This window comes from Macaca nemestrina, chromosome 11 (genome assembly GCF_043159975.1).
Source record: "Macaca nemestrina isolate mMacNem1 chromosome 11, mMacNem.hap1, whole genome shotgun sequence".
Lineage (NCBI taxonomy): Eukaryota > Metazoa > Chordata > Mammalia > Primates > Cercopithecidae > Macaca > Macaca nemestrina.
Genome location: NC_092135.1, coordinates 112,659,932 through 112,678,030, shown reverse-complemented (window position 1 = coordinate 112,678,030; position 18,099 = coordinate 112,659,932).

Below are 18,099 nucleotides of genomic sequence, written 5' to 3'. Positions count from 1 at the left end.
AGGTCTCTTGTGGCTGAAGAATGTGTGAGTGGGAGGGTGAGCCATGATAAACAGCTCCAAATGTAGTGAGCAGAAGAAGCCGTCTCCTCTAGAGAGAGGTGAAGGGACAAGTTGCCCTTTAGAAATGAGACTCATAGCCTATTCTCTACTAAAGAAGGAAGCAGGCCTCACAGGCCACAAAATGTCATGCCACATTTTCAGAAAAATAACAATCTCAACTAATAGAGATCTTTAATATTTTATTCTCCTGGACAGACATTGAGATCTCTTTACAGATCCGGAATATCTTCTTGTCCTAAACAAACACTGCAACCCTTTATAGATCCTAAATGTCTTCTTGCATCAATCATGAGATCTCTCTTCAATGTATGTTATCATTGTCATTTCATGTAGCCTTTGTGTAGTTAGCTAAATTGTAAAAACACATTCTATCTCTTCCTTCCCTCTTGAATGTCTTGAGATCTCATTTTCCTTAAATTAGTGTCATGTCATTGCCCTTCCCAGTTGACCACGTGGCAAATCATGAAGAGTTTTGAATTATACTCATGTATCAACCAAAGCTTGCCATACTGATGTTATAGAGGTAGAGTAGTGTGGTCCCTTCCTTCAGTGCTCCTTTCTGACTATACGGTAGCTCTTATACATCGCGAAGTCTTCTTTTCGTATTTTGAATCTGGATTGATTTTTCCTCAACAGTGCTTGACTTAGCCTATGGTGTTTTAGGCCCTTCATTATCCTGGAATGGAAAATTGGGTACTGGAAAAATGAAGCAAGACTAGAAGAAATAAATTAGCATGACAGAAAAATTGCAAAAAATATCTGAGTATGTAGAAATGAAAGAGCCTAGCCTGAATTCTAGGCTTGCTGTGGGATACACCTGGAAACTCAACTTTTCCTTTAGTCAGTTTCACATAAATACTTAGGGCCATGTAGTGTACTTTCTTTAGAACTGTTGAGTACATAATCAGAGACTTTAGGCAGGTAGGAGAGGAGGCCATGAGGATATAAAAGTTGCCCCAAGACAATCCAAAAGCAAACTTACGTGCCTGGTTGAACCACTAGGGAGAGGGGTAGATGGTATTTCATCTGTTATTCTCATGGCAAACTTTGAAGACCTGGGAAGCACCCATGAGGGTGCCCATAGTTTCGTCTTTAGGACTTTCTCTCTCTGTGCTGTTAAAGGACTTCTCCAGCCTCTATTCATGACCATAGTCACATTCTATTAATCAAATCATCATCCTGTTGAAACACACATGTACCTGTCATATGAAATGAATAGAAATAGTCAGTGTGCTAGGAAAATCGTACTCCCAAAATGGGGACAAGAAAACATGATAAATGCCTTCAAATGTTTGATGGACCACCAGGAGCTAGAAGGATTAGGTCATTTTATGTGGTTTCCAGTAGTAGAATCAGGAACAGAAAGAAGAAATAGGTCAAGATAGGGAGGACTTTTTGTACAGTAAACGATTTAAGTTGGTCATAAGCAGTTTTTCACCACTGAATGTGTTTGCATGGAAGCCTACTGCTGTCCTGTTAGATCACAAAGGATGCTTTCAAAATTCGGTCAAGCTAGATATTTTCTATGTCTCTTTAAACTGTAATATTCTAGAATTCAAACAGTAGGATAAGCTCAGTATCTATATTGTGAACTACAATTTTCATAAAACTTTTGTTTTCTATCATTGGAGATAATTAAGACTGTACTCATTTTTGTTCTGCATTGTGAGATGTTCTTGCTCCTCTCTGTGATTGTTGCCATTTTGTGTCTGGCATCATTTTAATTTGTTATTTCGTGTGTTTATTTGTTTATTCAATCAACTGTTTATACAACAAATATTGTTGAACTATTCCATACTAAATATTATGCTAAGGACCCCAAAATGGAAATGACTTAGTATCTCCCTTGTCCTCATAAAAACGTGAGTCTCTGCTCAGCTGCTACCAAAGTTGGAGCTTTACCCTTAAATGTATGTGATACTTCTAGTTTTTAACGGATTGTTTAGGCCCTTAAAAGGTACTGTTATTCATTCAACCTGCTGTTTCCAAGCATGGATGAACTTAAATATCCCAAGAGTCAGGTGAGAAGACATTTTAGATACATCATTTGGCGCCATATTTAAATACTGTTTTTTGACCACGACTGAGTGATTGAACTTGTTTATGATCAGTGCTTACAGGCATGGGATACAGGTTCAAAGAGCAAGTTTCAAATCCTGCTTCCTCTGGTTACCAGCTATGAAACCAAGTTACTTAACCTTTCTGTGTCTTGATCTTCTCATCTGGAGAAGGGAACTGTGGCAGAACCTACCTGTGAGGATTCTTATGCACAATAGAAATACTGTTTGTACAACTGCTTGCCACAGGACTTCATGTGTAGTAATTACTGAACAATGAGAAACAATTATTATGGTGCTTTCGATGAGGCTCTCCTCTGTGCTTACTTATATTTTAGCACTTATTGGATTGAATTTTGGTAACTATAGTTCTTTACATCTCTGTCACCCTCACTAAACTGTGAGGTTTCTAATTCCCTAACCTTACCTTAGTCTTCACTAGATCAGTGTTACAGGGCTTTCCAATCTTGTTCATGCCAGGAAAATACTGAAAATCTTAATGTTTAAGTGACACATCAGGGAAATGAAAAAGACTGATCTGGGTGAAGGTGAACAACCTGTGGACTCTAATAACCCTGAACCGCCCAGCCTCCCTGAGGGCTGAGAGCATCTATCTGTCGGGACACCAGGAACTATGGCGCGGTGGCTGGAAAGCTCTGGCCTCATCCAGTGGCTGATGGAGCGATAATCAGGGAATAGTTGGTAACTGTTCTGTTGACTTTTTTTCTTGGATTAGAAAGACTTCCACCTCCTGGCTCCATTCTGGTGCTTTAGAAATGAAACATTCTATTTATGTTTTTCTGCTTTTTGAGTGTAAATCCTATATCCTGAAATACTGAGCTTTTTCACCAAAATTTCCTTCACAGGGATCTACGGGCCCTTACTGAAAGGTATGTGGTTCATCTGGTAAGCTGTCCAGAAGACTTGGAGTTTCCAAGGTGGTTTAGGCCTCAGTGTATTGTTTTATTATGAATTACTTGCATGTACATGGGAATTTTATAATGGATCTCCAGGAATAAGCTATAGGGATGCACACTATCTAGGTACAAACTTCTATCTATTTTAGTTAAATATTCATAATTGTTATGGGGAAATGCTTCTTTCCCTAACTCTCTGCAGTCCATGAAGAGGGATTTTTTTCTTAAATGTTTTAAGCCTCTTGCCTCAACTGTTCTTGTCATGGAGGTTGAATAAGCTTGTTGGTTGGTGGGTGAAAATTATTTATTCACAAATCTCTATTGGGTAAAGCCAGATACTGATAGTTCTTAGGTATGGAGAATCCTGTCTCTTGTTGCTATCCTCCATTCTCCTGAACCATGTGCAGCACTTATCCTCAGGAGGTGTGTGTGTGTTCAGACTCAAGCTTTTTTGGGGGGTCGACTGTTCCAAGGTATAAACCAGAAGGGGACAAGATTAAGGTGTTTTAACAATTTCATTTGGCTGTTCACTCAGCCGTTTCCTTCAGTATGACTTTATCAGAAATGGCTTCTACCTCTCTGATACCAGCATCTGATCTCAGTTGGTTCTGAGTTCAGGCAGAAAAAAGTGTTATCATTTATCAGACCCCCTAGAATGCCAACAGCAGTCAGCTACTATTTATTGGTACTCAATCCAGATTTAAAAACAAATCCTTAAAAGAGAAGTGAGACATGTATATGGTAAAATAATTCAAACCATATACAAGAACAAAGTGAAAAGTAAAATTCTCTTTCTTTTCCCTTTGTCTCTCCTCACAAAGTTACCAACTATTAACATTTCTGTGAGCGTTTAGAGAAAAAAGCACTTATGTTTACATATGTATTTGTGTGCTTTAGAAAATGCGCACAAAAATGTTGGGTTAGCAACAGTTTCTTAGACACAACACCAAAAGTACAAGTTATAAAAAAAGATTGATACATTGTATTTCAAAATTAAAAACTTCCGTGCTTCAAAGGACATCATCAAGATAGTGAAAAGATAACCTATAGAATGGGAGAGAATATTTGTAAATTATATATCTGATTAGGGATTTGTATCAAAATATATGAATAACTCTTAAAACTCGATAATAAAAGACAAACAACTCAATTGAAAAATGGGCAAAGGATCTGAATAATTTCTCCAAAAAAGATATAAAAATGACTAATATGCACATGAAAAGACACTCAACATAATTAGCCATTAGGAAACTGCAAATGAAAACCAAAATGAGATGCCACATCACATCACTAGAAAGGCTATAATAAAGAAGATGGAAAAATAACAAGCACTGTCAAGGACGTGGAGAAAGTAGAATCTTCATGCATTGCTGGTAGTCATGTAAAAGGCAGCCACTTTGGAAAAGAGTCTGATGATTTCTCTAAACGGTAAACACAGAGTTACCATTTGATTTGCAAATCCTAGATAAATACTCAATAAAAATAAAAATATATGTTTAGGCTGGGTGCAGTGGCTCATGCCTGTAACCCTAGCACTTTGGGAGGTTGAAGTGACAAGATCATTTGAGGTCAGGAGTTCAAGCCAGCCTGGGCAATATAGTGATATCCCATCTCTACAAAACATAAAAATTTAGCCAGGCATGGTGGTGTGCACCTGTAGCCTTAGCTACTCAGAAGGCTGAAGAGGGAGTATCACTTGAGCCCAGGAGTTTGAGGCTGCTCTGAGTCGTAATTGCGCCACTGCACTCTAGCCTGGGTGACAGAGTGAGACCCAGTTTCTAAAATAATTTTTAAAAGTGACTACACAAAAGTTGTACATAGACTACAACATGGTTGAACTTTGAAAACATGCTAAGTGAAAGAAGTCAATCACAAAAGACCACATATTGGTATGATTCCATTAAGATCAGATGTTCAGAATGGGCAAATCTAGAAACAGAAAGTAGTTTAGTGGTTACCAGGAGCTGGTGGTAGTGAGAATGGTGCATGACTGCTAATGGGTACAGGACTTCTTTTTGGGAAAATGAAACATTCTATAATGAGATTATAGTGATGTGTGTACAACTTTATAAATATACTTAAAATTAGGGAATTATACACTTTAAATGGGTAAACTTATGACATATGTAAATTATATTTCAATAAAGTCAGAAAGATAAAAAGGTACATATATATGACCCTTTTACACTAAACACATTTTAGGGTGTTACCCCCCATATAAGCACATATAAAGCTGGTATGTTTTTACATGGTTATGAAATATCCTAAATTATGGGACAATTGATTGTTTTCTGTTATTTTACTTTCTATCAAATAATTTCCTTAAGTGGAAAAGAGGCTTGTTCTTGGCCTGTTCATATCCTACAAATGGCCACAGTTAGGGCATGAGAAGCATTTAGAATGGATACAGCAGAAGATCGGGGAAAGAGGTGAATAGGCTTTGATTCTGTAGATGAGGCTTGGAGTTCTGGAGAAGAAGCAGAACAGCTGTAGCCCAGTCGTTGGTGCCTGAGAGCCTTTCCTTGTCTGAACCAGTAGTTTTCCGGATATTAAAGTTGGACCACCAGGCCTGCCCCAAATATGATGAACTTATTCAGAGCTAACTCAATGCACCTCTGTGGCTGATGATTTTGCTTTTTGATTAGGCCTGCTTTGCATTTCTTTGTGGGAGTCAATAGGTCATTTAATATTTCATACCTTACTTTAATATTTTTGCCTTCTCTCCTATCTAAGGCTTGTGAGTTTATTTTTATTCATAACTGAGACCTTGGAAGTTGTACCTTTTATGAATATTTATAAATATTAATATTTGTAAATGGATAGAAAAAGAAAAACTCATTCTTTTATGAATATTTGCAAATATATTTTGCTGTTGGTTTCTGATAAGTTCTTTTTATCAGGTTAATGTTATTTCTTCTATTTCTTGATGAATAGATTTTCTTAAAAATCAGAAATAGATGTGGAGTTTTACCTGATTTGTGGGGACTTTCATCATGATGGTTGTATATGTATTTATTGTTTCTTCTTTAATCCATTCACGTGGTTAATTGCATTAATGCATCTCCTGGTCTGTTTTTGATCATTCATTTGGAATTCACTTCACACATATTTATTTAGTGCCTTCTACATAGCAGATGATGTTTTGAGCACTGATGAAACAGTAATAAGCAAAACCGACATTATTCTTTAAAAACTGTTAAATATGATCAGCTAGCATTTAGGGTTTTTTTGTATTAGATGTTAGAATCTATCTCAAGAAATATTTAAAGCTATGAACAAGGATATATTGATAAAGAATGACTATTGCAACGTCGTTTATAAACATTAACGTGCTCATCCATGGGAGAATGTTGAAGCAAATTTTAGTTCTTCCACCTATTCAATAATATGTAGTAGTTTGTTTATAAACATTAACATGCTCATCAATGGGGGAATGTTGAAATATATTTTAGTTCTTGACCCTATTGAATAATATATAGTAGTTAAAAAGAACCAGGTAGCTCAGCATATACAAATATGGAAAAAATCAGTTTGCAAGATTTATGTTTCCATAACATCATGTCGTTTTTGTAAAAATGAAGAAAATCTCTGTGTGTTTGTACTTTCTATAGGCATAAAAATATCCTGAAAGATATGAAACAACAAACTATTAACTGTGGATTCCTCTGGGGTCTAGGATGAGGGGTAGGGAGCATGAGGATGTATTTTTACTTATTAATGTGCCACTATTGTACTGCTTGTTTTTTTAAAAAACAACAGGCAGGTATTATTGGGATTACAAAAGGAGAAAAATTAAATGTAGAGCTTGAGCACTAGAAGGAGAGCATAGAAAAACATTTTGAACACAACTCCATGGGTTAGTGCTCAATTGCAAGCAACGGAACTGTCATAGCTAGTTTTAAGCAGAATGCTACTTATTACTATGTATTAGATGATTTGTAGTATCATTGGAAATGCCAGAGAAACCGGTGGTAGATGGAATTTCCAGAAACAACTTCCAGCCACAGAATCATATGGTCTCTGCTGTGATCAGGGTAGTCGTCACCACTGCCACAAGCAGCCGCAGACTCAGGAGGCTGATGACTCCAGAACCACCCCATTTCTGCTGTGATCTGCCACCATCTGTGACACACACCCTGCCTCCCTCCCCGTTCAACTCACTTCCAAATTCTATAGCCTCACAGGAATGTGTCGAACGGGCAAAACCAAAGTCTCACCTTGAACCCTAGCTGCAAAGGAGTCTAAAACTGTCATTTTGTGTTTTCCAAACACCACAGTAAAGGAAGATGTGCTAGAAGAAGTCTTGAATAAATATTAAATATGCAAGCCAAACATAGCATCTACCTCAATAAGCAAATAGCACATTGCTTTTCAAATACAATAAATAGTTATTTTCCCACAAAGACAGAAAATCATCAATTCATTGGCAAAATATTTTTTGATATGTAAGAAATAATATGCTTATTGTTAAAAAGTGGCCAAGTAAGAAGCACATAACAAAAAGGTAGATAAAAATAATCTGAAAGCCCATCCTCCAATGTTAATATTTTGATTATTAACATTGTTAGTATTTTTACCTTTCAAACACCTACACACACAATTCCTGGCCCCATACACTTAAAAAAAAGAATCATATTACACATCGACAGAATCTGTTTTAAATGTGTAGCAAAGCTGGATGCAATGTTTAAAAAGTAAAGTTAATTAAAAACCATAAAACATGTATTGACTTAATAACTTAGTTTAAAGACTTATTGAATTAATAGACCCCGAGTTTATAAAATGAAATTCAGTTTTAAATCACTTTCATCGGGTCAAAAATAGGCTATCTTTTCTTCATTTTTAATGAACTCTAATTTTTGATTCCAAAGGTTTTGTTTTTAATTAACTTTTTAAACAAATTTTGAAAATATCTCCCTTAATACTGCCACTGGCCCTCAGTATTCAGAAAATTCTGTATACTGTTTAGTTTTAAAACAATGGAAAGATCAGTCATTAACCATCCCTATGACCCATAAAAGTCATGAAACCTGTCAGTACCTTTGTTTCCATGTTTGCAAAGCCAAGATGTTGAACTAAATTATCTCTAAGGGTTCAGAACTATGAGATTGAACATTCTGTGAAGAGATTTCCATCCTTAGGGAAAAGTTTCAGGTTGCAAAATCCTGGCTTTGATTTTCAGGACTGCTTTTCATGTACCGGGTGACCTTGGGCTCATTATGAACTGCTGGATGCCTCCACGTATGAATTTGAGCACTGAGATGAAAAGTAGCTCCTATTTACTTCCTGGAGTTTGATGAGGACTGCCAGCTCCCTTGCAGCAAATGTCCTATATACATATGATACCTAATTAAAGTAAGGACAGTAATGTGGTCCAAGAGATAGCTAAACAGAGTTCTTTAATTTCAGTGTAGATTTTAATCTTGAGATGACTTTGAGAGATGTGAAAACAACAGTGACAGCATTTTAAGACAACAAAAGAGCACAGGAATTTATTTCAGGTAATGAATGGATTGTATGATCACTTCAAATAAAAAGTTTACCTAGCAATATAGATTACTCAGTCTATAAATCTACCAGTGTAGAAACATATATTTCATATATCCTCCTATATCTGAAAAAGCTTATACAAATTAAACGTGATTATCTCTGGGGATAGAATTACAAATGATATTCAGAGTTTTCCAAGTTATTAATTGAATGACTTTTAGTAAGCCAATAACATTTTCTATGTCTAGAAAAAAACACGATTCAGTGCCTTAACAAATGTAAATGAAAGTTGTGCTTTGTTGCATCTATTCTGAGGCTGGAGCAGGTAGGTGGGATAACAAGGAAAGAAAGAGTACCTGTTAAATTATTCTGCCTGTTTTGAGAGAGAGAGAGAGGGATTGAAAACGCTAGTGAGTAGAAAGTTCCAGGACCCTTTCAATCATTCATGACCCTAACTTCTCACCTGTCAGATGACCTTAACTTTTGCTTCCAGTTTAAGATTTACCTTTAGGAATCAATGTTGTCCTTTCTGGACAATCACTTAACCTCATCTTGTTTAGCACTTGCAGTGGTGGATGCCAGGAACATTAAAGGCAAAGGGTGACATATTCCCAGGCCAGACTGTCTGCAGATGTCACTAGGACTATTTCAGTAGGCTTGTTTCTCACTGTCTCCATTTCCTCCCCTAATCCATTTTACAGTCTTCTTGCCATTGTTTTCTAAAGCACAGCTCTGATATTTGCATTCCTTTGCTCAATAATCATGAGCACTCCCCTAGTACAGAAAAGTAAGAAAAACAGAGACAAAATATCCTCCAAATAACTTCGGTGGATTTTCAAGACCCTCTTTGTGCCCCAACTTACCTTTCCAACCTTATTTTTCCTTCAGACCGCAATCCCTTCCTTTACTGCTCTTTGCCTTTGCTTATGCCAGTCCCTTGGATCAGCCTTCTTTACTTCTATGCCTCCATATCCCTGTCATTTAGATTTTAGCTCAAATCCCTAGAAGGCCATCCCAAATTCCCTTCCCTGAAACACTCTATACCTGCCTCTCAGCTCCCATAACACTCCATATTTTCTTCTCTTGGGCACTTACTACCATCCACCCTGTGGCTATTTATGCTCTCTGGGAGCTCAGCCATCAACACACTCAGTCTCGGCTCTGAGTTGGTATTTTCTATTGTAGGATTGTAATAAATATGTGCTATTGAAGAATTGGGTCCAACATTGTTCTGGGCCAGATCCCATCAGAGTAGCTATACAACGAATACCTATTAAGCTTTTGGAAAAAAAAAAAAATTAACTTCTGCAGGCCACAGAATCACCATTTAGTGCACAGGGCTATGATTTATTAAATAATCCTCTACCAGACCCAGGTTTTTTTTAAGATGAGTTGCTCATAGCTAACACTACACTGTCTTTTTGGGGGATTGTGAGCTCTTTCTTGGTACTAGCCCCTAAATCCACATCGATGTCTCTGAGGCTGTAAAATGGCAAAGTAGTTAATCCATGGCATTTGAAATTGTAGGCAATGGAACAAATTTTCAACTTTTTGTCACACTCAGCCTGCTTTTTCTTCTCTGCCTTCTTGCCCCTTCGATTTATTTGTTTATATTTTTCTTTCTTAAATAGGTTGGATGTAGGCTATTTTTCAGAGTGATTCAGTTGGAGTAGCTGCCAATCTCTATTAATGACAATGTGTGAGTGTTTGGGGAGGCGAGTGGGAGTTTGGGGAGGAAGAGGTAAGAAAGGCTTCCCCCTCCCAGGGGAGTGGGGGGAGTGGGTGTTTCATCAAGGAAAGCAGAAGACCAGATTGTCTTTCCCCAGAATTATGTAAACTATCTCACCTTCACCTGTGACTCGATTAAGAAAACCTAAAATCAACAGATTACCATGAAATGAACAATATTAAATTTCTCCACTTAGCAGTGTGAAGTCATAAAATCGAAGCTAAATTCAAATAGGAAGCATAACAAGTAATATTTCTTGAACAACTAGGTTTGTGATCTAAGATTTGTATCCACTACATATTTATCTTATATATCACTCTTAGGTAATTTTGTTTGGCTACCCTGAGTCTGATACATTCTGGCTGCCCTTATCAAGTTGAATTTCTTGAGTGAAGAGCTGTGGTTAAGCTTGTGGATAATGGTGATTTCCCCAACGATGTGCTATTCTTGAAAACCTTTTCTGGGTAGCCTTGTAGCCTTCCCTTAGTTAAGTCTGTGATCTTATCACCACGAATCTTTAAATTATTAATACAAGAGATATAAGGGAGAGAGGAGAGAAGTGGCATGATGTGGGCATAAAGACATGTGAATAGGGTTGCTTTGTTCTGTTTATACATGTGGCAAAATTCTAAGAAAGGCTTGTACATATTTTTATAACTACAAATTTCAAGGAACTTTTCCTGTGATTGACTTAGTTAAGAAATAATGTTTAAACATTTTGTTGAACTAATCTACATACAACTGTTGCCAATTTCTTTCCACAATATTAGCACTGAATACTCATAGAAAAAAACCACTCATTTTTCCTTTAATAATCAAATAATTCATGTGAATGTAGAAAAATGAGAAAAAAGAGAAAAACCTACAGGAGTGAATAATGCAGGAGCATGTTAAAACGGTACTCTTTTTATTATATCTTTGAGTTTCAGCAGAAACGGCAAAGGCTACAAATAATACAGTGGGTTTCATGTACCTCATTTTCTAAAATACCATGTGGAGCCTGTATGCAGGATGCACTAAGAAATGAAGGAGTTATTTGACACATATAACCTTGGGTGGTCTTCCATGTTGAGAGTATACAAGAATTGCTTCTTTCTCACCTCAGCCAAATGAGATAAGGGGTTTGAGAACATCTACTCAGAGGGATTCACATTTGTTCCCTGGTGTTTGGTGAACTCGGAACTGGGGTCTGTTTTTTTTCCAGGAGAAATCCTAAGATGAGAAACGGACTTGAGTTTCTGAGAGCGAGCTGTGCTTTCTTTGAAGGTGGAACAAAGGTGTGTGTTTCTTGTGGAACAGATGTAGGTCCCATTGAAAGGAATGGTCTGGAATTATATTAAAATAGACCCTGTCCAGAATACTATGTGAAAAAGCAATGTGACCCCAACGCGGATGTGGAATGCTGCAAGTTCAGGTGTCGAGAGGATATCCGATGTGTGTCAGAGGAGATGCTGCCAAGATGTGAAAGGAAATTATCATTAGAGGTGCGCAGAGATGACTCTCAAAGGATTTTGCAGAAGATCTCTATAAAGCCAACAGTCAGTTCTGGACTGCCATTTCTAAAGAATGTAAACACCAGATCACAGATGAATCATTCAAAGAAACCTGTCCTGACTGGGCACGGTGGGTCACGCCTGTAACCCTAACACTTTGGGAGGCCAAGGCGGGCAGATCACTTGAGGTCAGGAGTTCGAAACCATCTTGGCCAACATGATGAAACCCCACCACTACTAAAAATACAACAACAACAACAACAACAACAACAACAACAAAATGGCCGGGTGCAGTGGCTCACACCTGTAATCCCACCCCTTTGGGAGGCCGAGACAGGCAGTTCATGAGGTCAGGAGTTTGAAAGCAGCCTGGCCAACATGGTGAAACCCCATCTCTACTAAAAATACAAAAATTAGCTGGGCGTGGTGGTGGGTGCCTGAAATCCCAGTTACTCAGGAGGCTGAGGCAGGAGAATCGCTTGAACCCGGGAGGCAGAGCTTGCAATGAGCTGAGAACACGCCATTGCACTCCAGCCTGGGCGGTAGAGTAAGACTCCATGTCAAAAACAAAACAAAACAAAAAAACCCCAAACCAACCAACCAACAAACAAAAACAACGAACATTGTCCCTACACCTTTACATCTGTTCACCTTTTTACCCTCATCCAACTCTGGAGAGGCCATACCTTTCAGCTAGCAAATGGTGGAGGATGCAAAGTGAGAAAGAGAGAAGCCAAGATGTTTTCTTTTTTCCACTGTAGCCTCTTTAGTCTAAAGTGGGCTCAAGCATTATTCCTCATTACAGGAAAAGTGACACAAATTGGATAAGAATTTGGAGTTTTAATATTACACCTGACAGTGGTGTGTGATCCTTAGATTAGACTGCACTTTTTATTATTTGGAAAAAGAGACCATTTCTTTGTTATTTAAGATAAACCAGAAAAAATTACAGGAACTCTTTGAAATTTGAACTAAAGGGCAGGGCACAATAAAGTCACAGAGGGATCTGTGGGAGCATTACTGAGAAAATATGGTTAGTTTCTGCTTGCTGTTATAATAACAATCACCTGAGATGCTGCTATAATAACAATCACTTGCGATGCTGTTATAATAACAATCACCTGAGATTACCCAGAGCTAGCCAGTGCGTGTTGGTTTATTTCTTCCCAGTCTTTTTTTCTTTGCCTCCATACATTTTGTAAAATCAAAAATTGGGATCATACGATATCATTTATGGTACATATTTCCCATCGATTTTCCCTAGCCCTTTATAAAGTCTTTAAAAAGTCAAACAACAATAGCAAAATTGTTTAGAAAATAAATTTGGGTGTACCTGGAAGACATAAGGCAATTTAATGCTATTAATTTTCTGTAAAGGTCAAGGCAACTGTGTAATTGTCCAAGGACTAACATTAAGGACTATTACAGTGCTTTGCAAATCAGTTAGTTTTACTTGCTGCATTTTGTTGACAGAAGTGAGACACTGCAGCATATGAGAGCTTTACACTCCATTTCCATCCTATGCAGAATGCAGGGGGTGTGAGTCCCTGGTCTATCCCCTTCATCACAAGTCATCAGTCTCTTTTGAAGTATCAGAAACACATGGTAATTGCAGCGAGACAATAATCTTGGCGCTATTTCATTAATTATGCCTCCTTCCCAGCTGGTGTTTTTATTTCAGGAATGTTTTGTCTTCCTTGTGTAGGCTTCATGCCCCTTGGGCAGGGACTGAATTTTCCATTTTGTCTTGTCTTGTGCTGTTGCCTAACAAACACTGAAATATAATTTAGAAAATGGATTTGGTTCACTTACAATTCATCTACAAAGATTGGCAATGCCACAGGTATTTTTCAGCCTTGTGTCTTGCAAAAATAATATATTTCAGTTTTAGTTTCTCCAGTGTCTCCTCCTGGCAGGGGCATGTGGGCAAAGGTGGTTCCTTTGGAAATGAGAACGTCAGACATTGAAGATATTCATGGCAGAAGGGATCACTTCTTTCAGCTAAGATGTGACTGAGAAATATTGGCAAACTTGCTTTTTTTCCCTATCACTATTGCACATTGACAGCCTATGATAGACTTTTTTTATTTGGTTTACACATTCTTTAAAAGTTGACTTAATTAATAACATGTACAAATCAGAAGACTCACATACAATTGAAGATAAAGTGAAAACAGCTGACAACTTAAGTCGCATATTCCTTTATGGTCATAATCAGCTGAGCAGCTATTTTGCTTTCGGATAGGATGTGCCTACTCCATAATACTACAGTCTCTGTGACTGCCTAATGTGTTACCAACTATGAGCCAGTGTGTTATTCACCATTTAACATTGTGCTTGTATTGCTTCTCTCCTCTATATTTAGCCTACTTTAGTCATCATATAGCTTGCCTTACCCTGTAAGCATTTTAATTTTGCAAACTCTGCCTTTTCCACATGGTCTTCCTGATCTGCCTGTTCAGTAGTTATAAGATTCCAATCTAAGTATCCAATCAATCATTGGAGAACCCTTCAGACAATAATATCATAAAATAGTCTATTTAGAAAGAATTTGATATGGTTACACTTTGTGACCCCATCCAAATCTTGTGTTGAATTGTAATCCCCATAATCCCTATAATCCCCAGGTGTCAAGGGAGAGACCAGGTGGAGGTAATGGAATCATGGGGGCGGTTTCCCCCATGCTGGTCTAGTGATAGTGAGTTCTCACGAGATCTGATGGTTTTATAAGGGGCTCTTGGCCCTTTGCTTAGTACGTCTCTTTCTGGCCACCTTGTGCAGAAGATGCCTTGCTTCCTCTTCACTTTAAGCCATGATTAAGTTTCCTGAGGCCTCCCCAGCCATGCTGAACTGTGAGTCAATTAAATCTCTTTCCTTTGTAAACTACCCAGTCTTGGGGAGTTCTTTACAGCAGTGTGAAAATAGGCTAATACAGTAAATATTATAAAAATATTTGAAAACAAAAAATATATTTAAAACTCCTTACTAACAAGATAAAAACTAACTCCAGCTTGGAGAATAACACTGTTGGCAAGTTCTGAGAAGCAAGTGGCTTACTGTGCTACCATAACTGAGCTAAGGTGTGTAGCTCTGGATTCTAGTTAGAACTGATGCAGAAAGAGGCAGCTGCTATATGTCTGGACAACACTCTAGTTGGTAACATGATGGTAAGCTTTGCTTATCTCATTGTTTATTTAAATGGTTGGAATTATGTATTTCTTTTCAAATTCCAGCTGTCAAGAGATCATTTATCTTATAAGGAATTCTGAAAGCCACTCACTCGCTCTCAGGACTTACTCTGCTAATTCTGCCAGCTTAACTTTGCATTAGGAAGCATAGACATCAGAATTTTGTCAAACTAGTTTAGACTTCAGGGGTGAAGGTTCTATTTCAGTCTTTGCTAGTCTCTTCCACCCCCAGCACCTTCTAGTTGAGTAAATTGCAACCATTCTATCCAGTGGAAGTCAGATGCTAGGGAGTCATCTTTGGCAGTTTTCTGACAACCACATCCAATTAAGTCCTGTTCTAATTCTTAAACACTCCTGACACATCTGCTTCTCTCCTATTGCCACTCTCCTTCTCCACCATCCTTTCAAGAAAAGCCTTCTAACTCATCCCTCTTGCCCTACTCCAGACCTCCCCAGTACAACAGCAGTTTTCCATTACCTTCAAGATGAAGTCCGCAGTAATGAACATCTCTCCAAAACCCTCCATCTTCCACACTGCCTTCATCTCCAATGTCTTCCCAGAATCGTTATGTTTTTTTGTCCCACCTCCAGACTCCCTAAGGACGGCACGCATGCTCTTCGTCTTTCTGGAATATTCTTATCTCACACTTTATTTCATGTCTACTTTTCACCTTGAACTTTCCTCAGCCAGTCCTTCTCTGTACTCTTAGTACTTTCATAGCATCCTATAATTTTCTTTTTGAAATAACTATTACATTTTAATTTATTCTCCACTGGGTAGTAAGGTTCAGATTCTATTTGTCTTATTCACAGTTATAAATCTGATGCTTAGCACAGGGTCTGGAACCTGCTTGGTGCTCAAATATATTAAACTAAACATGAAGCCGCGAGGCTCTGAATACATAAGACATATGTATGAGAGGTAAAAACCTGAGCAAATTGGTTATTTAGCATTTGCAAATTATGCAGTTTTATTGCAGAAGTTAAGTAGAAAAATCATACAGGCAGAAAAATAAAGATAATAAAAATCTCTTTAAATTCTTCAAGATAGGAACAACTGTAAATATTTTTGTATAAATTATTGCTGTGTTTATCCTCTATACATGTAGGTATAGTTTATCTAATTTTTTCACTTAACACATTATGAAACTATTCCTGTGCTGCTATTCTATGAAACACCATTTTTAATGTCCATGGAATGGATGTTTCAAAATTAATGTCTGCATTCTTGCTTATAGGATTTTTAGATTGTTCACATTTTAATTTTTACTGTCTGTCTTAAATTTTTAAAAATTAAATGTCATGTCATTACTATATACCTTTAGCTTTTGGAATGGCTTGCAAGAAGAGTTATATTACTGAAAAGTCTTAATACTGAGACATCGTATAGCAGAGTGGTTAAGAGCATGGACTCTGGAGCTGCATATCCCAGGACTTGGGTCATGGCTCTGTTGCTAACCAGTCATGTGACTTTTAACATGTTATTTTCTTTTCCATTTTTTCCTTTTTCTTTATTTTCTTTTATGATAACACAGCATGAGATTTGCCTTAACAATGTTTTCAGTGTAAAATGCAGAATATGTTAACTATAGGCACGAGATTGTACAGAAGATAACTAGAACTTATCTTGCATAACGGAAACTTTGTCAGTTGATTAGCAATTTCCCATTCCCCCCGCCGACCCCAGTTTCTGGTAACCACCATTTTACTCTGATTCCATGAGTGTTAACTATTTTAGATAATTCATAAAAGTGGAATCTTACAGTATTCTTTCCTGGCCCATTTTGCTTAGCATAACATCCTTCAGGTTTAACCATGTTATCAGTATGGCAAGACTTCCTCCTTTTTTTTAAGTCAAGGCTGAACAATATCCTATTTGTATTTTACACGTTTTTGTTACTTATCCATCGATAGACATTTAGATAGTTGATGTGGTATGGCTGTGTCCCCACCCAAATCTCCACTTGAATTTTATCTTCCAGAATTCCCACGTGTTGTGGGAGGGACCCAGGTGGAGGTAATTGAATCGTGGGGGCCAGTCTTTCCATGCTTTTCTTGGGATAGTGAGTAAGTCTCATGAGATCTGATGAGTTACAGGGGTTTCTGCTTTTGTTTCTTCCTCATTTTTCTCTTGCTGCTGCCATGTAAGAAGTGCCTTTCACCTGTTGCCATGATTCTGAGGCTTCCCCAGCCATGTGGAACTGTAAGTCCAATTAAACCTCTTTTTCTTCCCAGTCTCAGGTATGTATCAGCAGCATGAAAACGAACTAATACAGTTGTTATTGCATCTTGGCTGTTGTGAGTAGGGCTACAGTGAACTTTGAGGTGTTACCTAACTTCTGTGTGTTTTAGTTCCTCATCTGTAAAATGTAACATGATCACAAATCAGGCTTTCCTTGATGAATTGGGCTACTTCAATAAACTTTTTCCCTGCTTTCCTTCAATCCCCCTTCCAATCCAATTTACAGTCTGCTTTTAATTGACCCTGAATGCCCAGCTTTGATATTTTCAGTCTATTGTTCAAGAATCAATCGTCAGTGCCTTTCTAAGTGGAAAAAATATCTCCGGACTCCTTCATTGAGTATTCAAGGCCTTCTATGTCTGTGCACCAACCTTCCCTCCACAATCGTATTCTCTGTTCCTTTCCTGCTCTTTATCTTGGCTCTTGTCAATGCTTTAGCTCTTCTTCTTCACCTCCACTTATTCCTAGCCTCGTAATTAAGGACTCAGCTCAAACTCCTAGGAAGCTGTTTTCAATTCTCTTCCCTTGAAGTGCCCTCTTCCTTTCTGTGAATGCTTGTGACACTTTCTCTCTACTTCTCTCTGGTGACTTAAATTGTTTTAAATGGCAGTTTGGTTATTTGTGATTTTAGGGGAGGTCGTCAGCATGTAGTGACATGCACACTGTCAGTCTCTGATCTGGCTTGGTATTTGCTACAGGACCATGCCTTCATAGGCATGCAATAAGTAAGGGCTAAATGATTGAATGATTGAATAAGGGCTAAAAGCATTTGGGGGCTAGATCCCCCTACACTTTATTCGTTTTATTTTTTTGAGGCAGAGTCTTGCTCTGTCGCCCAGGCTGGAATGCAGTGGTGCGATCTCAGCTCATTGCAACCTCTATTTCCTGGGTTCAAGTGATTCTTATGCCTCAGCCTCAATAGC